The 20,124-nt window shown below is 40.9% G+C and overlaps 1 long non-coding RNA gene across 1 annotated transcript in view; it reads left to right on the top strand.

The window, feature by feature from the left end:
* Positions 1-7,389: 7,389 nt before the first annotated feature.
* The window catches only part of LOC110347593 (uncharacterized), a 42,622-nt gene continuing 29,887 nt past the window's right edge, over positions 7,390-20,124 (top strand). The window contains exon 1 of the long non-coding RNA XR_015442989.1: positions 7,390-12,090. This is a non-coding gene — a long non-coding RNA (uncharacterized LOC110347593). The remainder of the gene's footprint in view (positions 12,091-20,124) is intronic.

Below are 20,124 nucleotides of genomic sequence, written 5' to 3'. Positions count from 1 at the left end.
TTAGCCACCCTGGATTATCCTACCAGATGTGCATTAAGTTGTCTAGTGGAGATGTGTCTCTTAATCATCTGAGCACATTATTGAAGGTGTACTCCAAGAATTACAGAAGAACTTCCAAAAAATTTGCCAGAATAAGAACTGTGAAGGGAAAAAAGGCATGCAGAGAAGCCAGACTCCGTTATTCTTGGGAAACACAATTGCCAAACCAAACCCATCAACTATAAGATAACATATGAGGTTGGGGCAACTTCTTTGCATACCAAGGGAATGGGGTGCTTACCTAGTGCTCATTTAAATACGTCAAGCTGAATGTTATATCTCTTGGGAAATAAAGATCTCAAGTTTGCTTGGTCAATTCTGATTTCAAAGTTAATTTTGCCATTATAAAAGATTGCAAAAGTGGGCCTCGTTTTAAGTAACCATGATCACTTAAAGGGTATATTTGGTTTTTTTCAAGGCTCAGGAAAAATCTCTTTGGTCATACATATGGATTGGTAGAAGAACACATGTATATAGTTTCTCATGTATATAGTTTCTTTACTGGAATAACATACAAAGTCTCAAGGAAGATAAGAATTCATAAGTAAGGGTGAGGATGTAGCTCAGAGGCCTGCCTGGCAAGCACAGGGTCCTGAGTGTCGTTCCCAGTACCGCAAAAAAAAAAAAAAAAGAATACATTATTGATTTGTTTTTAAAAGGAAACAATAACTGTAGAGAAAACATGCTGTCTCTCAGAAAAACAAAGATTGGAGTTTGGATTATTATAGGGATGTACATAATAGTGTTCAATGAACTGAAAGAACAAAATGATTTCTGAACAGTAGATAGAAAACACCCATACTTCCAAAAGCAGAGTTTCTTGGATCAGTTTGGCTTTCAGAGAAGCACCAGTGGCTCAAGGAGGAGAGGGATTTACCCAGGCAATATGGTTCTTCCCACACACACTGTGATCACATTTCAGAGCTGCTGAGAGTCCAGGCTCATCTGCTAAAGTGGGAAACAGCACAGCTCTCAGCCTTCTCCTCTGCTTTGCTGCTACAGGTACAGCAGAGGTGAGCACACAGGCTAATAAGTAAATGACCACATGGGGCAGAATACGCTTGAGTCCCCTGCTGCTTTTACAACTGTGTGTTCAGGATGATGCCCAGGATGTGATGTCATACTGCACAGGTGTTTGGGTGCCCGGGAAGGCTCAGCAGTCTCCATAAGCATTGTACCGTGTGTTTCTCACAGTGCAGCCTGGCTGGAGGGTTTAGGAGCACAGGGAAGTATTGTGCATGTAAAACAGTGCCGGTGGAGAGGGAAAATGCCCTAATTCAGAGATCACCTAACCAGTGGTGAATTCACACTGAACATCAGACAGGCACATATCTGTTGATACCTGGAAATCTACCTGCCTGGGGGTAGGAGAGCTGACTGGTTCCAGCATGCCTTTGAAGAAAGAGGAAGCAATTCCTCCTAAACTCAGCTGTGGCTGAGTTCTAATTTGTGCAAATTCACTGCCAACACCCACATGTTCACCAATAGTTCTCCCGACATACACAGCTCTCTCTCTCTCTCTCTCTCTCTCTCTCTCTCTCTCTCTCTCTCTAGATGTTTGGGGATTTAACCAAGGGGCTTCACACTGAGCTACATTCTTAGCCCTTTTTCATTGTTTACTTCGAGAAAGGGCCTCATTAAGCCTCCAAGCTACCCAGGCTGGGTTTGAGCTTGCAATCCTCCTGCCTCAGCCTTTCTGGGACTTCAGGTGTGGGCCACCACACTTAGCACCTCCTCCTTCTTGATTGCTGATTAAATCACAGTTTCTTAAATTCGTGATTGATTAAATTAAAAATAACAATAGATCTGACAAAAATAATTAGCTAACAAAATACAAAACCGGCAGCCACTAGTGCAGCCTGTGCGCACAGCCTGTTCCCTCCCACTTGCCCGGTGTCCTAAGTTTGGTAGAAGCACAGCAGGGCTGGGGAGATGCTTCCACTTTGGGAGGTGTGCTTTTTTCTCATTCTCAGGCCCTCCCCACTCGGGCTTTGCCTGGGCCCGGCACAGCTGAAACCATCTCCATTTTCTGTGCAAAGTGCCGGGTGTAGTTTCTGATCCCAAGAACACCCAGAGGCCTCTCTCATTAGCCCTGTTCCTCAAATAGAGAATCTGAGCCTTCAGCTTATCTGGCGCAGCTTGGCTGGCCCAGGGTTCTGGCCAAGTGCTGTACAGCACCACATACACAAATGATAAGTATGTGAACCACGCATGTGTTAATTAGCCTGATTTAGCTATCTCAAAATACAGCAGTATCAAACCATCATGCCAAACACCATAAATATATACAATTTTTATTTGTCAATTAAAAATAGTAACTAACTTAAAAGGAGCCAGAAAGGACTCATTTCCTCAATTCTCCACGTTGCTCGCCTCCTGCTACATGCAGGCTGGACCACTTTTCTCCACAGTTCGCTGTCACCAGCCTCGAAACTGACCATGGCCTCAAGTCTGAGACAAAAGGCATGTTGTTTTCTTAGACTGTGTTTGTGGACCCAGCTCCCATGTGAACTTGGGGGTAGCTCGCGGTACACCCCCTCCTTCTTCCCAGCCCCCTGTATATACCACATTCCGCCTCAAGGTCCCTATGGCACTTTTGTGACTCTGAGGGCATGCCAAGTGAGTGACTCAGAAGATTTCAGCAGCCAAAACCAGGACACCACGTGCTTCCAGCCCAGCTGCTGAGACAGACTGTCATTACCCAGGTTCCTCTGGAATCTGTCCTTCGACCTCAAGTAAATAAAAAGGAAGTGTGGTGGTTTCACATCAGGCTGTGCCCAAGGGAAACTGTGAAGTAGATAAAGTCTCCCCTGCAGCTCCTGCAGCACAATTCCAATCCCTTGGTGCCAGGCTGGAAGTAGAACTTTGGAAGGAACTTGGTGCAATGGGAAGAGCACACATCCAGAGGCATCGAGCCTCCAAGTGTCTCCTTGACCTAGGCCACTGTCGTTACCAGGTGCTCAGAGCTTCATCAACAAACAAGGGTGGGGCTGCTTTCGGTTTCCTCCAGCTCAGGAATCACAGGATTCCCTGATTTCCTAGCCCTCACTAACACAGCAGCAGCAGCTTCTCCCCTTCCTGACCATGCAGGCACCATGCGTGGTCCTGCGGTGAGTGCATCTCCAAGGAGATGGACCGCTCCAGAGGGCAATACCTGCCTGGTCTCTCTAAAGCAGGCCCTGAGTCAGGTGAGATGTTCAGAAAGGACCCAGCTATTTCTCGGCTAAGAGCTGTAACTGAAGGCCATTTAAGAAGGTAGGATGGCACAGCCAGTGGTCAGGGGGAGAGCAAGCAGAGAAGAGAAAGTCCTGGTGTTGCTTTCCAAATCTTATCCCAATGGCCCTTTCTGTGCCACTCCAAGAGCAGCCATCATTCACCACAGTGTAATCCATGTGGCTATTTTCTTTAAGCTTTAATTTCCCTAACACATTATGAGTGCACATCCACATGCGTGTGTGTTCGAGAGGGAGAGAGCAGGGGGAAGAGAAGAGAGAAAACAACAAAGCTAGAGACAAGAAGGAAGCCCCTCATCTGCTAACATTCCTCCTTGAAAGCACTTGTTTTGCTGTTTCATTCATTCGGGCCCCACTTGCCAAAGAAAAACCGTCCAGATGTCCTACCCCTTCTCTATTACCTAGTTCTGCAGTGTGTTAGCTGAGTTCATAATTAATTAATAGTTAATCAGCAAACTTAATGGAAGAACTGCAAGATGAAAGAAAGGACTTGGAAAAGCAAGAAAAAGTACTGAACCAATAACTTGTGTGGGTCACTAAATAATACTGTGTTCACATTTGATTACCACTGTTGAGGGTTTGAGAAAGGAGTAAACTGTGACCGTTGACATACCAGATTCCCCAAATTAAACATACTTCTCTATAATTAAATATCACAGCTTCATTGTTCCGATAACAAAATTGAAATATTTTCCACCATCATAATATCCTTAGCAGATAATGTCATTGGAATAGAACGATGTTGCCACATGATAATAGGCTCTCAATGCCAAAGTCAGTTATACTGTTTATTTTCAAAGCAGATCATTACATTGACTTTTTTCCATTACCAAGTGATTGATGGAGCTTTAAAGGTGACCAAGAAGAATTTCATTTACAAAAACAGAGCTAAGGCTGGGGTTGTATGCTGAATGATTCAAGTACTGAGAGAGATGCTGCATTTCACAGCACAGAATCCATTTTAAAATTAACCTTTGCCAAGCCTTCAACTGCAGTCTGCTCTGCAAAGGGAGAGCAGCTGTTGAGGCTCTGAAGTCTTCAGAACACAGTGAAGGCTGTATTGATGCCATCCGTGTTTTGATAACTGTGGAACTCCGGATCAGAATGCCTGCCAAGAAAGGAACCGGGTATACCGCAGACAGGAGCGACTCTTCTTAACAGGCAGCCTGAGATGGTGGCACTGACACACCAGGGCCTGCAGACAGGACCGCGACACAGACCAGTAAGCCTCCCAACTGCAGGCCTTTCAGCTACCGAGATAAAGCCCTATCCGTGAGGTCATCTTCCAACACAGAGACAAACAATGATACCTTTCTCCGAGATGGGCAGAGCCCACAAAAGACCTTTCAGCTGGAACATGCTCAGTACAAATGACTGCACTATCATGTTTCCTCTCTCTCCACCAGAGGAGGGCAAAGGGACGGGAGTGTCATCTCTAAAAGAAATGCAAAGTGATTTGCAAAGTGATTCCCCCAGAACTTGCTGGCTTTCAAGACCAGATGTGGCCTTGGAAAACCACATGGAGTTTTGTACATTTTTCATTGTGAATAAGGCCCTGTGCTAAGGACTGCTAGAGGTAGGAAAACAAAACAAATCCAAAGCCATCTGCACCGATCACTGCCTGCTCACTTTTTTATCTTCTCTGCATGAAGTCATAAGGCATGGAGAGCTCCAGCAGAGAGTGCTTTTACAGCCAGTGCTTGCTTCTTGCACGAGTTGTGTGTCATGCACAATATTTTTGATGATGATGCTAATTGGTGTTGAATACAAGTTATTTATAACTCTCAAGAATTATGCATGTGTTATGGGTGGCAGGAACCCAAAAGCCTACGTTGCATGTTAAAGATAAAGATATATTTCTCCACTGGACAGTGCAGTACATTGACACATACTGATCATTTGCAGGTATGGTAGCCATGGCAACTCACTCATGAGAGACAGCATAACAAACCGGACTCCTCAGAGCTATTTCAAAGGAGCTTTCTCATTGTCATGGGTTCCCTAGGAAAGAGATTCTCCATGCCGAGCTGACTCACAGCGACCAAGCTGGACGACATCGTCATACCACGTGTGGCACAGCGATGCCCCAGGCAAGCACTGGTGTCCCCGCTGGTGCCTGCTGTGATGCCCCTGCCGACAGTCATTCCTGCCAGCTCTGGGCAGGCCTGCTCAAGTGTTGGTTCTCTCTGCAATTCCTATGTAAGTCTCTTGCTTCTACAGCCCTTGTTCCACTTTTTTAGTGCCCTGTGCCTCTCTTTAGGGGCTCTTAGCCCACGTGTTAATGGCTCACTGTTTATTTTTCCTGAGGCAGTAAGCACTGTGGCCTAGGAGTTACCATTTAGACTGGTTTCAAAAAGGAAGAGGGAAACTGGGGCATCTAGTTGCCCTCCACCGTGCTCCAGGGCAGCGGGTTGCAGTCCCAGTGCTCAGGGGGCACTTTAGGCTGTTAATCCCCACGGGCAAATCTTTCTCTGGGTCCTGAGACCTGTTCATGGTCGTGGAAGAAACCAATTTTGGCTGAAAACTCACAAGAATCACAAGTCCAACTTGCTACTGAGGACGCTTTCATCTTGTGCTAGGCTACAGTAAACTGATATCTGAAATCCAAAATACATACGTAAACTAAGTAATAAATACCTGACCCTGCAGCCCAGTGCCAGTGGTCTGGTGCTGGACAATGACTTGATATTGTGAGCTCTGTCTTGGTGGGGGCACACGGGGGTGGCCTCCAGATGAGCCTTCCTGGTGCCCATGTTGCATAGTCTCGATCTCCAGACGCTGCCAAGGAGCTGGACTCTTTAGACACTTTCTTGTGCACGTCTTTGTTGTTTGCAAAGACATCACGCTGTTGCTTTTCATCACAGCCTAATTCAAACCCAGGTGTGGGCTTGGGCAAACTTGCCATGCATCTTTTATCAAATACATTTAAAAGTCTATGTTCCTCATTAAAGGTAATTATATAATATTTCAAGGTAAAACTTTGAAAGTTCTTCATAATTTTGTTTTAGAAATTATGTGGTAAACATAGTGCACTTAATTTTGCATAGCAATAAATTCTCTACAGTTCCATTCATTTTGAGAATTTTGGCAAAGTGAAAACATCTAATCTACAAATTGTTTTCAGATTTAATTAAGATATGGGACAAATGATAGAAAAATGATGTATCCTTGCATATATTTGATTAAATTTTTAATAATTTCACTTTTGCTATTGTCTTTTTGTTTTTGAAAGCAATGTTCTTTTTCAGGCTTCAAATATATTTATAGGAACTCTGTTCAAAGTTTACTCTCTCAGGGTGATTAATTATTCCTATAGTGACAAACACACGAAATTGCCTTGTCCTGAGGAACTTTCCCTCCTCACTCTCATGAAGCAGTGCAAAGCTCTGTTACCTGGCCTTTGCCAGTTTTTTGAACCCTTTAATGGGCAACTGTGCCCTGGGTAATAAACATGACCTTCTCCTCAGTAGCAAGATCTCCATGCTACCCTGTCGCCTTTAAACTCTGTGTTTTCTGAAGGCTGGGACCTCATGTGTGATTTTTATCAGACTTCTCTGCCTATAAAAGCACTTGTTGGTACTATCTTTCCAAACAAGTGATTCTTGGGGCTGTGTCATATATTTCCAGAACTCTGCATCTGGCATAGCCAGTGAAAACCCAAAATAGGTTGGTTTTGCCTCATGTAGGACACAATTTATTTCCTAACTAGTGTCTATACTGAGTATGATCAACTCACTTTCAAAAATACTCTTTCCAAATAGTGTCAAGGTCTTTATCCCAGCATTATGGCTCTCCCAACCTCCACAGAATGAGGCTAACTTTTTCTCTAAGAAAACATTTTTATTCATTGATTCATCTGACAAGTAGTTGTTGAGCATCTAGTGCGAATGGATGAGTTCACAATAATGACATGGGTTGGAGAGTCACAGAGGGGCTGCAATCCACAACACATCCCTCTACCACGCAGTAATGGGAGCCACATCTCGTGTCTCACCCAGAGCCCAGCACAGGCCTCCCTCACTAACCAGACAAGCCAAAAGGATGAATGTGCCAAACCAACCCCACTGGAATGTGGGTCCCAAAATAGACACTTCTGGTTATAGTATTAATTTAATTCAAATTACACATGCGCATCTGAGGTATCACTAAATAATACGTTTCACAGATATTAGAGATAGGAAAATCTCATTAGATCATGCAGTTCTCTCTCACACACTGTCTCTCTCTTTTTTCTGGTGTCTGAATGACTTCTCCAGTGCCCTATGATTAGTGGTATTTGGTCATGACCAAACTGTCAGCTGTTGGAAGCACTTAATCATGTTAACACAAGACAGGTAAAAACGTGCCATGCGTAAGTCTGGGTTTGCTCTTCTTGGGGACTTACTTCAGCCCACTATGTTAATAAGCTCTACAAACAAGCCATTTCATCCTGTCTCAGGAAGTAACATGCTGCAAGTGAATCTTTCTCACCCATTTGAATTGCTAAACATCAGAACATTGTTGTCTGTTTTAAGTCACAGAAGCTCCTCTGCTCCTCCAAGAACCCATCTGCTCACGTGCAGACTCATCGGTGAAGCACAAGTGAATGGTCCACCAAAGTCACAGTCCTGTGGATCCAACCTGCTGAATTCCCATGTGGCTGGCTGCTCTCTTCTTTGGAGAAAGCACTGATCAATGGGCACAATTTGCTGACTCCAAAACCACAGAGGCTGAGCGTGGAGTCTGCACTAAGATAGCTGGTTAAAGTCCGGATGCATATTACTGTTTGTGAGATATTGGGAATTCTACTCAGTCTCTCTCTGCTCTGCATCTGCCTAGTGCTGCTAATAGAAAAAGTCCACAGGGTTTCTTGTAAAGATTAGATGAGTAAGGGCAGTAAGATGGGACAGAATAAATGCTTAATAAATGAAATGGGATGATTAATTTTGTGTGTCTACTACTGAATCACAGCTGCCAAAATATTTGGTCAAACATTATTCTGAGTATTTCTGTGAAAGGCTTTTTGGACAAAATTCACATCTAAATTAATAGGCTAAATACAGTAGATTGATCTTCCTAACATAGGCAGGTCTTATCCCAAGCCTGAACATAGCACGAAGACTGACATTCCCCTGAGGAAGGGAGCACTTCCTGTCTAACTGCCTCCAAGCTGGGACCGTGGCTGCTGTGGGTCTCCAGCCTGCCAGTCTGGGCAGAACCACACCATTGCTCTCTGAGTCTCCTGTGGGCAGACTTGCCAGGCAGACCATAGGACTTTCCCAGCTGCATAACCATGAATCAGTCCTTATGCAAATCTCTTCATGTGTGTATGTGATCAATGGAAATGGACGATCCTATGCTTCACTCCAGACCTACTAGATCAGAAGCATTTTGTTTTTTAACAAGACTTCCTCATTAACTTCTGAGTCTATAATCATCATTTTTGGGTTATAGGGTTATTATTCATTCTAGCCACAGCTACTGCAGAGGTTGCCTGATGCTGATCTGGTCATCATGACAAGTCCTCCTTCCCTTTTCAATCTTCTCTCTGCATAACTTTAGAATTCCACACAAACCGTTTCAAGATACACCTCAAGAATAAGGAACAACTCAGGGATATGGTCCTGCTCCTTCTTGAGAAATTCTTTCAACCAGGATAGCTGCTGTAAGTTCAATTACATTCCCCTATAAGACAGGTTGCATTTCTAAGACCTGCTACCCATGAATATGATTTTATTTAGAGATGGGATCTCTGCAAATATAAGAAGTTAAGATTAATAATATCATGTTGGATTAGGATGGGCCTTGATCCAACGGCTGCTCTTTAAATTAGAAGAGGGAAAGTTAGGCAAGACAGAGGCTGTGGAGAAACTCTGTGAAGAGGGCAGCAGAGGTTGGAAGGATGTGTTTACAAGCCAGGAGCACCAGGGACCGCTGGCAACCACCAGAAGCCCAGAGAGACATCTGGAACAGATCCTCACTTGGAACCTGAAGAAGGAACCAGCTCTGCTAACACCTGGACAGCAGATATCCAGCCTCTAGAACTGAGAAACATTTACACTGTTTCAAGTCACCCAGTCTATGATGCTTTATTAGAGCAGTCCTAGGAAACGAACACATCCACCTGCCTTTCTTCTGTGTGTGAATAACACAGAGGTGGCTCCCTCAGGAAATGCATGGAAGTCATGGCTCTCCCCTGTGGTGATGGTGGGTGAAGGGAAGCAGAAGAGCAAATGTTACTATTTCTCTCTAGGGCCTGGGATTTAGCTCAGTGGTGCCGCTCCTGCCTGGCAAGCACAAGGTTGTGAGTTTAATCTTCAGAACCAAAACAAACAAAAGAAATCAAACTATTTCCCTCTAAATAAAATTCTTCTATTAGAGCAACATTTTATTAGAGTTCTAGGTGTTCCACAGCAATTCTAATAATGTGCTTTTTCATTTGATAAAATACTTAACTGTTTTTCTGTCTCTTCCTCCCCCAGCCTGACTCTGTGCAGTTTGGACACCGCCTTATAGTACGATCAAACCATTCACTTCCATAATCACTGCAGTGGACCAAGGAAGTGCCCTGACTCTCGTTCCCCAGGAATGAATTCCTTTTCCAACATTTGTGCTGCATGAGAGGTTGTGCAGGAGCCACTACTTCAGATGGGTGGGGCCACTCCTCCATCCCAAGAGGCCCTGCCATGGTATCTGCTATAAAGGCCATAAAATCCTCATGGAAATAACACCAACTGGGCTGCCTTCCACTTGTTTCCTAAGACAAAACTGGAATACTATTTTCACATATTATTAGAAATCACTGAGAAAAATTAAAATGATACACAAGTTTTATTTTTGATACAATGAAGAAAGAAATTGCTGTTACATGAACACAGGCAATATGATTGTATAACTTCATAAAGAACTGTGCGCCATATCCAAATTTACAAAGCCATGGATTTCTATGGGTACTGACTAAAAAGCAGGAGTTGAATAAATTAGGAGAGCTAATTAGGACCATTTAAAGTCATTCATTTTACCATTTTCTCTTAAGGATATATTCTTTCACAGTAATATTTCTTCACTGCAGTTGTAGTTTAAACAAACAAGTGAAAGAATGCAGAGACTTATTCAAAAGACATGTCATAACATTGTTTCATATTTTAAAAATTTATAGTTACATTCAATGGATTCCTGTGGGATTTAGTAAGTTTATTTCCTTTTTGGGTTTAATTAGAAAACCTAACTGGAAATGTGGATGGCTCCATAAGCTATAGAAATGGTAATGTCTTTATTTGACGTTAGTGATTTTTATTTAATAAAGTGTCAGTGATGTTATGGTGTCAGTTGAATTTTTTTTTAAGAATGGAGGAAATGAAACCAAATATTTACTCAAAGTCATTTTGAATGTTGCAAAAGTATGTGCTTATTGAGAAAGCTGAATTTTATCTAAGGAACAAACTCTCCAATTTGTATGTTTTTTCTGCCTATCAGTTTGAGTTTGGGGTTGTGAAACTCCTAGTAAACAAAATGAGTATACAGAAAAATGCTCTTTTATTTGTCCTGGGAAAGGCCAGGCAGAGGAGAAAAGACATGGAGTAGAGGAACCATTCCCTGAGATTTTCTAGAAGAGCCCACTGATAGTTCTTTTTGGAAGTTTATTGATAGAGTGTATTAGCTTTCCACCGCCGCGACAAGATACCTGAGAATGTCAGCTTAAAGAGGGAAAGGGTTAGTTTGGCTCACAGTTTCAGTGGTTTTAGTTCATGGTCAGCTGGATCCATCACTTCTGGGCCCATGAAGAGGCTGAACATCATGGCATGGAGAGTGTGGTAGAATAGTGGTTGATCTCCGCCTTGTGTGGAGGCAGAGAGGGGTAGAGAGAAAGGAGCCAGGAGAAGATACATTCTCGAAAGGCACATGCAGTCACTCCTCCAAATAGGCCCCACCTGCAAATAGCCTGCTCAGCTGAGAACTCATTAATGGATTAATGCATTAAGGAAGTCAGTGCCCTCATGATTCAGCCACTTTGATAGTCCCCACCTATGAATATTGATGCGTTGGGGATCAAACCTTCAACTGCATGAAATTTGAGGGTAATTTGTTTTTCTTTACATGCATTCTTGATGAAATATTCTTTGCTCCTGAGGAGCTCAGTTCTTAAAAATGAAGAAAGGCAAGCTCTAGATTTTAATTAACTTGGTTATTGCCTGTGGATCATGCCTGTTTGATAAATGTGATTCTCAAAGATAAATGAAGGTAATGTGGGTGGCAGCCAGGGCAAAAAGCCTGTTCCTTACAATATCCTCTACCATTACTTTACACTGTTTGAATCAGGACTCCTCTGCCTTTGGCCCAGACCGGTCAGCTTCCTGCAGCGGCCCTCGAGCCTCTCGGCACAGATCCTCCTCCCCTCGCAGACCCTCGGCCGCCTGACACGGACTTGCCGGGTCATGGTCGTGGGCTCCAGGCCTTCGCCGGGGCCCTTTGGGTCTGCAGCGCGCCGATAGACGTTGCCCTCCTCTACATCTGACCCAGCCCAAATAAATGCCCACCCCCTAAACAGGTGCCGAACTACAAGGTGTGACTGAAAACTGCAGCGACTGTTCAAATTTTTAAAAATGTATTACGGTAAAAGATACATTGTCATGAATCCCCTCAAAATACTCCCTCACTTCCAACTCACTTATCCCATCATTCTGGCCACTTTCTGAAGCAGTTCCGCAAGTGCTCTTCCCGAGTGTCATTAGTTGCATTGTCATGGCCAACTCGATGTCCTTAATTGATTCAAAACATTTCTCTTTCATAGTTATTTTGACTTTGAGGAAGAGCTAGAAGTCCCACACTGCGAGATCTGGTGAATAAAGTGTATAAGGACATACCATAATGTTTTCACAAGCCTGTCTTTCCATGGGATGGCACTTAGCAGCACCATTTTACTATATTTTTTTATCATGCCTCATAAAGATACCCATGAAAGAGGACTTCCAGAAACGCTTCAGAAAACGCAATAAAAAATATGTAAAATATTTTAAGCACATGAACATTTAATTTGAACAAATATAGAGCCACCTGGAGCCAACAAAAGAGTAAAATACCCACTTAGTATACATAAAAACTAGTACTAAAGTAAGATACAAAGGAAGCCTCAAGAAACATCAAGTAAGCAATAACATATGAATTGTCTTCTCTAACTATAATGTAAAACATTAAATTAATTATCATTGGATAGCTTTAAAAGTGGTGTATACACATGCATAGGAAATCAAAAAACATACAACTAAATAATCTGGGAACAAGGAAGAAATAATGTAGAAATTACAATATTCTTCAAACTGAATGTCAATGAAAGCACATCAAAATATGGGACAAAGCTTGAGTTTATTAGAGTACTTACAGCTAAAAATAAATCTATTTTAGAAATAGAAAGATAAAATGACTATGTTAAGCACTCAACCATAAATTTCTTTAAAATGAAAGCCAGAGAAGAAAATAAACACTGAAGACCAGGAATCAATTACATAAAGGGTTTTTTTGTTTTTTTGTTTTTTGTACAGGGATAGAACTCAGGTCCTTGCGCTTGCAGGGCAGGCATTGGAAACACTGAGCTAAATCCCTGGCCACTAAAGTTTATTTTTAATAAAGCTAGTTAACAAAATGAAATGGTAACTTTTTAAATATAAAAATAAAGTGGAAAATATCCTGGAAATATTCCTTTTAAAAATCTGGAAGAAAAATTCACTAGCAATAAATTTTAGATACAGTAGAGATTTTTTGAATAATGGAATATTATTACTACAATATGCCAAGATATTTTAAAATCAGGCTTAGATACATTCTTAGCGAAAGTATTAGAGATGCCAAAATAAATCTAAGAAGACATATAATACTCAAACAGATGAATCACCAAGAAAGAACAAGATATTTGCATCAAAGTTTCTTCCTCCAAAAATGACCAAAGCTTGGCCCCACATGGTTTTGCTGTTGAGTGCTTCCAAACTTTCAAGAACAGATAATCCCTTTCTCATACATGCTGTTCCAGAAAAATGGAAGGATGAGGAAAGCTTCCCAATTCATTGTATAAAGCTGGTGTAACCTTGAGTTCCAAAATAAATGAATACTTGAGGAAAAGAACATTACATCCAACTCAAAACACTGGTTGCATTTGTAACAATGAAAATTAAGGACATTCAGCATCTACAGTTTGAGTAATTGACATGATACAGTAGAACCAAGGAGACTGAAATCTCAATGTCTAGGAAAAGAACAAATGTAGCATTAGCAAGAGAATTCAAACAAGTCCATGATGAGAACGAAAAGAGATGACTAACTGGCTCCTTCCTACATTAGTGAAGAGATCTTCTAAAATATTTCACTGAGACAAAATAGTTTCTTTACTATTACAGGGAGTGCTGAAGGTCATGCTAAAGATATTTATTCACCACTGAGTAGTGTGGGATCTTTGATAAGAAATGTCCCATGTCTTTTTATGAGAGTGCTAAAAAATTTTTGGAGGGACTTGCACATTCTAGGAAAATAGAGCAGACATACTATTTCGTGTTTTCCTACTAAGAACAACTGAAGTCCCTTAGCTTTATAGAAACCTAAGAGATTCTGAAAGATGGAGAAAAGATGGTAAATGTCTCGGGTCATTTAGAACCAAGAAACAGTACGGTACAGTGGATCCTCAAGTGGATCCTGACATATGAACAACTTGGGTTAATTAGGTTAATGCAAGATTCATCTGCTTCTTGTTATCTATAGTGTGTACCCAGGTAAACATCCAGATCTCAGCTGTACTGAGTTACAACCAGCCCTCAGGAACCAATCAAGTTTGTAAGTCAAGGGTCTGCTGTAGTTGAACATCCTGGGTTTTATAAAGGCCACATTTCCAGCAGAAATACCTCATAAGCTGGAAACACCAATAGGCTCAGACCAAAAAAAAAAAAATCAACAAAACAAAGCCTATTTTCTATAGTCAAAGGACAGGAAAAGGCAATTCAGTAAGATAGAAAGATTTTGTAAAACACCATTCTACTCCAAGCAAGCACATCTGAACAAAGGCCCAGTGAGGACTCAACTTCTGCTGTCAGCAGGCCATAATGAGGTGCCTCATGCCTGCCACAAGTGAGAGTAGAGGGTGTGGCTTTCATTCTCAGTAGGCTGCAGCAAGGCTCCACATTCCCTCAATGTCAGTAGAGACCTAAGGCAGTAAGAGATACCCTCTCTATCCCTGAGGGTGTTGTAGCAGAGGTCACCTAATAAAGGGTCGAGATTTTCACCCCTTTCCAACAGTAATGAATTAAGCCCCCTCTCCTGTCAGCATAGGACTGGTGGGGAGCTAGTCCTCACATCTGCACCCCACTGTACAAGGAGAGCTTCAACCAGGAGACAAAACACAGGGCACCAGGAAGCCAGGTAAAGGGCAGTTTAAACAAGACCCAGGTTTTCATAACATAATGCTCAAACTGTCCAGATTCCATTCCAGTAACTGGGAAGGTTTCATACTAAATGAACAAAGACAATAATGCATGTCAAAATAGAAACATGAGAGATGTCAGAATTATCTGGCAATTATTTTTAAGTAACAACTTAAAAATGCTTCAACAGGCAATTATAAACATGCTTGAAACAAATGAAAAAAGAATCTCAGCAAAGAAATAGAACTATAAAGGAGAGCCAAATGAAAATTTAGAATTGGAAAACATAATAACTGAAATTAGATATATAATCAAACTTCTGTAAACTCAAGACAAAGAAAATTACTGAAATCAAAGAAAGAAAAACAAAACTTTAGATGTAGGGCTAAAGAAATTCAAGTAGGCAGAGAAGGTGAGCCAGTCCCAGCGCCTGGGAAGAGGCTCCCCCACCGATATTCCACCCTCCTAGGGCAGAGAAGGTGAGCCACATGGGTGCCAGAAGCAACCCCTCCCCGTGGAAATGAGAAGACACGTAAATAAGCCTCAAAAAAGACTTCCAGATCACCTACAGCAACCCAAAGGGAAACGAGATGGAACAATCTGATACTCAACCACCTGGACTCTCTCAACTGGCAACAAAAGAGGATCTGGAAAAAATGAAATCAGAAATAATTTCTCAGAAAACAGCAAAGGTTGTGCCCATAGTGCAAGACATGATTAATAAATCTAGAGAGGACACAGATAAAAAATAGAGGAGCTGAGGAACATGATGGAATCCCAACATAGGAAACAAATGGAATCCATAAAACAGATGCAAACAGATTTCCAGGAGATTAAAAACTCCACTGCAAGTCTACACAGCAGAATGAACCAATGTGAGGACAGAATTTCAGATATAGAAGATAAGATTGCAATTAGTGACCAGGAAAAGAAAAATTGCTTTAAAATTGTAAGGGAACACGAGAAATCAATCCAGCAGCTGCTAGACAATGTAAAGAACAATAACATAAGACTGATGGGAGTCAATGAAGAAAGAGGAGACAGTGCAGATGACATAAAAAAGCTGTTCACAGAAGTGATGGCAGAAAACTTCCCAAGCAGGGGAAAAGAACTTGACACACAGATAAGTGAGGCATATAGGACTCCAACTAGTCTTGATCAAAAAAACTCTACACATAGGCATATAATAGTTAGGATTCCAGAAACCCAACAGAAGAATAAAATTCTACAAGCAGTGAGAGAAAAGAAACAAATCACATACAAAGGAAAGCCCATCAGAATCACAGCAGACTTCTCAATGCAAACCCTCAAGGCAAGAAGAGCTCAGAGTGATGTATTTCAAGCCCTAAAGGAAAACAGCCTCCAACCCAGATTGATGTACCCTGCAAAACTCTCTTTCAAAATTGATGGAGAAATAAGATACTTTCATGATAAAGAGCACTTCAGGAACTTCATGAATATCAAACCAGCACTCCAAAAAATTTTAGACAATACCCTAGGGAAAGACAATGAGGATCACAAACCCAGGAAACCCAGTAGAATGAATCCATTGGGTGTGACAAATTAAACCGAAAGGGGGAGAATCCAACAAAAAGAAAAAGTCATAACAAGGCTTTTAAAACTTTTAACTTCATCTCCCTAATGAGTGTATAATTCAGTCTTGTTATTGTTCATGATTAGTATTTTTCTGATTCTAGTGTTGCACACCTTTCCTTGTGCTGTACTGGATATTTATCATCTTCTTGTGTATACTTTTTAATTGGGTTGTCTATTAATGAGCTCCAAGAATTCTTTATATATTCTGGTCATAGGTTATATATATTGGAAATATGGTCTGTTTAAGGACTACTTTTCATTTTAATGATGTCATTTAAAGTTCTAAATTATGATGGAATCTCATTTATCAATTTTTTTCTTTTAAGCATCATGTTTTTTGTATTCTAGGGAGTTCTTGCCTACCCTAAATTCATAAACATTTTCCCTTATAATTTCTTCTTAAAGTTTTATACTTTTAGGCTTTCATACTTAGGTTCATAGATCCCTTCAAGTTATTTTTCATGTGTGGAAATAAAGGGTTGAGGTTAATTTTTTATATACGGATACCAGGTATTCCAGTGCCATTTGCTGAAAACACTATCTTTTCCTCGGCTCTTGAATTGAGTTTATATTCTATAAAATGTTAATGTTAAGTAATCTTTCAAAACTCAGTGGACCATATATGTGTGGTTCTATTTCTAGATTCTCTGTTTTATTCCAGTGATCTATATGTCCTTCCTTACACCAACACTGCCTTGATTACTGTAGCTTTAGAGGAAGTCTTAAAATAAGGTATTAAACGTCTTCCAACACTGTTTGTTTTCTTTCTTTTTTTTTTTTTTTACTTTTCTAGGTCCTTTGTACTCCTACACAACTTTTAAATTTCAATATCCAATTCTTCATTTATAGCAAGTATACACTGACCTGAAATTTTATATATACCTTGTGTTTGCTAATCCTGCTAAATTCAAATACAAGTTCTTAGGGCTCCTAGAGATTTCTTAGTATTTTCTCTGTAGATGATCATTTTATCTACATATAAAGATTTTGCTTCTGCCATGCCAATCCTATCCTAGTTGTGTCATTTTATTGCCAGACTATTTTGGTTGGGCCTAGGTTTCCAAGTTTAATGGACAGATAAAAGAGTAAGCATATCTGCCCTTGTTCCCCACCTTAAGGAGAAAGCATTGTATCTTTTCCATTCATATAAGGCATTCTCACTGGAAGTATGGAGTACATGTCTTTAATCTGTTGAGAAGGTTCTGTCCTACTTCTAGTCTCCTGATAGCTTTTACCATGAACAGCTGTGGAATTTAGTCCAATACTTTTTCTCCAACTAGTGACAGGATCATATGGCTTTTTCCTTTCCTCTGTTAAAATGATGACTTTTGGGGGTGGATCTTCCAATGCTGAACCAACACTGCCATCCCTATAATAAAACCACTTTCTACATCCTGCCAGATCTCACTTCTAATAGTTTGTTTTGTTAAACAAATTTCTATCTATGTTCATACTTTTTTCTTCTATTATCTTTATCCAGTTTTAGGATTAGCACAATATTGAGTTCCTAAAATGAGGGGAGAAGTGTTCCTTCCTTTTTCTGCCTTAATTGTTTGATATAATTTATCAGTTAAAATGTTTATGAGCCTGCTGTTGTCATCTAGGTAGGTTTTCAAGTAGGAATATACTTTCTTTAATAGGTGCTATTCAAATTTTATATTTCCTCCAGAGTTAGTTTCATTAGTTTGTCTTGCAAGGTACTTCTTAGAAGTTGTCCAATTTATTTCAAAAAAGATTTTTGTAATATGCTTTCTATATCCTTTTAAATTCTGTGAAATCTGTGGTAATGTCTCCTAGATCTTAATAGTGTAATTTTAAAAATGTATAACTGATATTATGTAACAGGAAGAAAAGGTCTAAAAGAGCAGGGTAATTGGGAGGGGTAGGGGAAGGGAAAAAAGGGAATGGAAAAAATATGAGAAGAGGAAAAAAATGGAAACAAAGTCTTTGCAAATAGGGAAGGGTGGAGGGGGTGAAGGGAGGGCAAGGGAAGGGGAAAAAAAATAAGAACCAGGATACTCATGTAATGGTACAAGATACCAATGATGAATGTAACTGTATTTTATACCTAAAATGTACCAATAAAGTTAATGGGGGAAAAAAAAAGAAAGAAAGGAAAGAGAAGCTGAGCATGATGGCACATGCCTGTAATCCCAGCGCCCCAGAGGCTGAGGCAGGAGGGTCATGTGCTCAAGGCCAGCCTGGCCTATACAATGAGACTATCTCAAAAAAGAAGAGAGAGAGGAGAGCAACATAACATGGTAAGCAAGGATATGGGTAAATGTAAACATGCTGGGTTCCCTGTCGTGAGTTTCCTAAATTGCGTTCAATAGTTGAAGCACAAATTAAAATACTGTCTGATGTGGTTCTAAATGTATGTGGAGAAAATATTTTAAACACTTATGTTAAAAGTGGAGGAGAGTGAAGAGACATAAGTGGAGGGAAGGCTTCTACTCTTCCCTCTAGCTGCTCAGGTAACTTTAGGAGACTGCTAGGTTAGGTAAATATGATGCAGTACCTAGAGTAGCAATAAGAAAAATTACACAAAGACTTACACACACTAGATACACATCAAAATAGAACCCTAAAGACTGTGCCAGTAAAGCCCAAAAAAGGAAGCATAGAGGTGAAAAAGAAGAAAACACAGAGATCAAAGGGTGTTGCTTCTCCAGCCATGAGTAATAGAAGCCAGATTCTGGACCTGACCTCCGATGTCAGTTTCAAGTCATGAGCCACTGTGGTCCCCAGGGCTGTGGACAACAGTATCCGGCTACTACAAAAGGGCAAGCAATTTGGCCAGCTTCCAGGCACTGGGCACAACTAAGCAAAGGCTAGCTTCACTCATTCCAATCTCCCTTCCCCGCAGTGCATGCAGAGAAGACAAAACTGTGCTGGACCAAGTCATCTCTGCCCTTCAACACAACTCAGTGCCCTGGCTGGGAAGAACTCTGTGCTACATGGGTGTTCTGCACTGCCCGGGAGAGGCTGGAAAGTCTCCTTTTTCTCAAACTATATAGGGATAAGGGGGTACAAGAAAGTACCCCCTTTATAGACAAAGTACTAAGTCTACGCTGTGAATCACCAACACAAGTGATAAATCAAATCAAACATGAGGAACTCAGAGTTTCAAAAATGGCTATTCCAGAATCCACATTCTGAAAATAATGCATTACAGTCTTATCATTCAATAAAAATTTCATTTAAAATGTTGTTAGCACTAATGTTGCGATATGGGTGACAGAAACATGAAAACATGAGTGAAAATAATCCTTATGTTGTCTCTGCAGTTTTCTGGTCTTTGCAGTGGTCGAGGACAGGCGAAATCATTAGTTGAGGAAGTTGGTAGCTGCGCTTTGGCAGATTTCCAGAAAGCGCTCACTGCATATGTAGGGTCAAGGCAATGGCACAGGGCCCTGTACAACACAGGCCACATCCAGAGTCACCAGCCTAGGGCACGTCAGTGGTCCTGGAAGTTCATCGCACCATTGCTCCTGAAGCCAAACTGCCTGGGGTGAAATCCCTGTTTCACACTTGAAATTATCCAGTCTCTCTGTGCATGTACCGAGTTTCTCATTGGTAAAGTGATAATAAAATATTCATATGGTTGTTATAAGATCAAGACAATATATATTTCAAATAGAGAAGTTCTAGGGCAAAGTAAGTGTTCGATAAGTATTAGTTGTTATGGTTGTTCTTGTATTATTATATGTCAACATATTTTTAAATAATCCTCTGTCATACATGCTTTAAGTAGCTGATGGTTTTGAGACTATTCTATTCCAATAGTCTGTCTATTCTTGAGCCATTACTAAAGTATTTTAATTGTTACATATTTGTAATAGAACTCTGTCTCTTAAAACTTGGTCTCTTGTCTT

Source organism: Heterocephalus glaber, unplaced genomic scaffold (assembly GCF_053883595.1).
Source record: "Heterocephalus glaber isolate CG9 unplaced genomic scaffold, H.glaber_assembly_v1.0 deba00001556, whole genome shotgun sequence".
NCBI classification, from domain to species: Eukaryota; Metazoa; Chordata; class Mammalia; order Rodentia; family Bathyergidae; genus Heterocephalus; species Heterocephalus glaber.
This window is presented reverse-complemented; position numbering and strand designations above follow the sequence as displayed.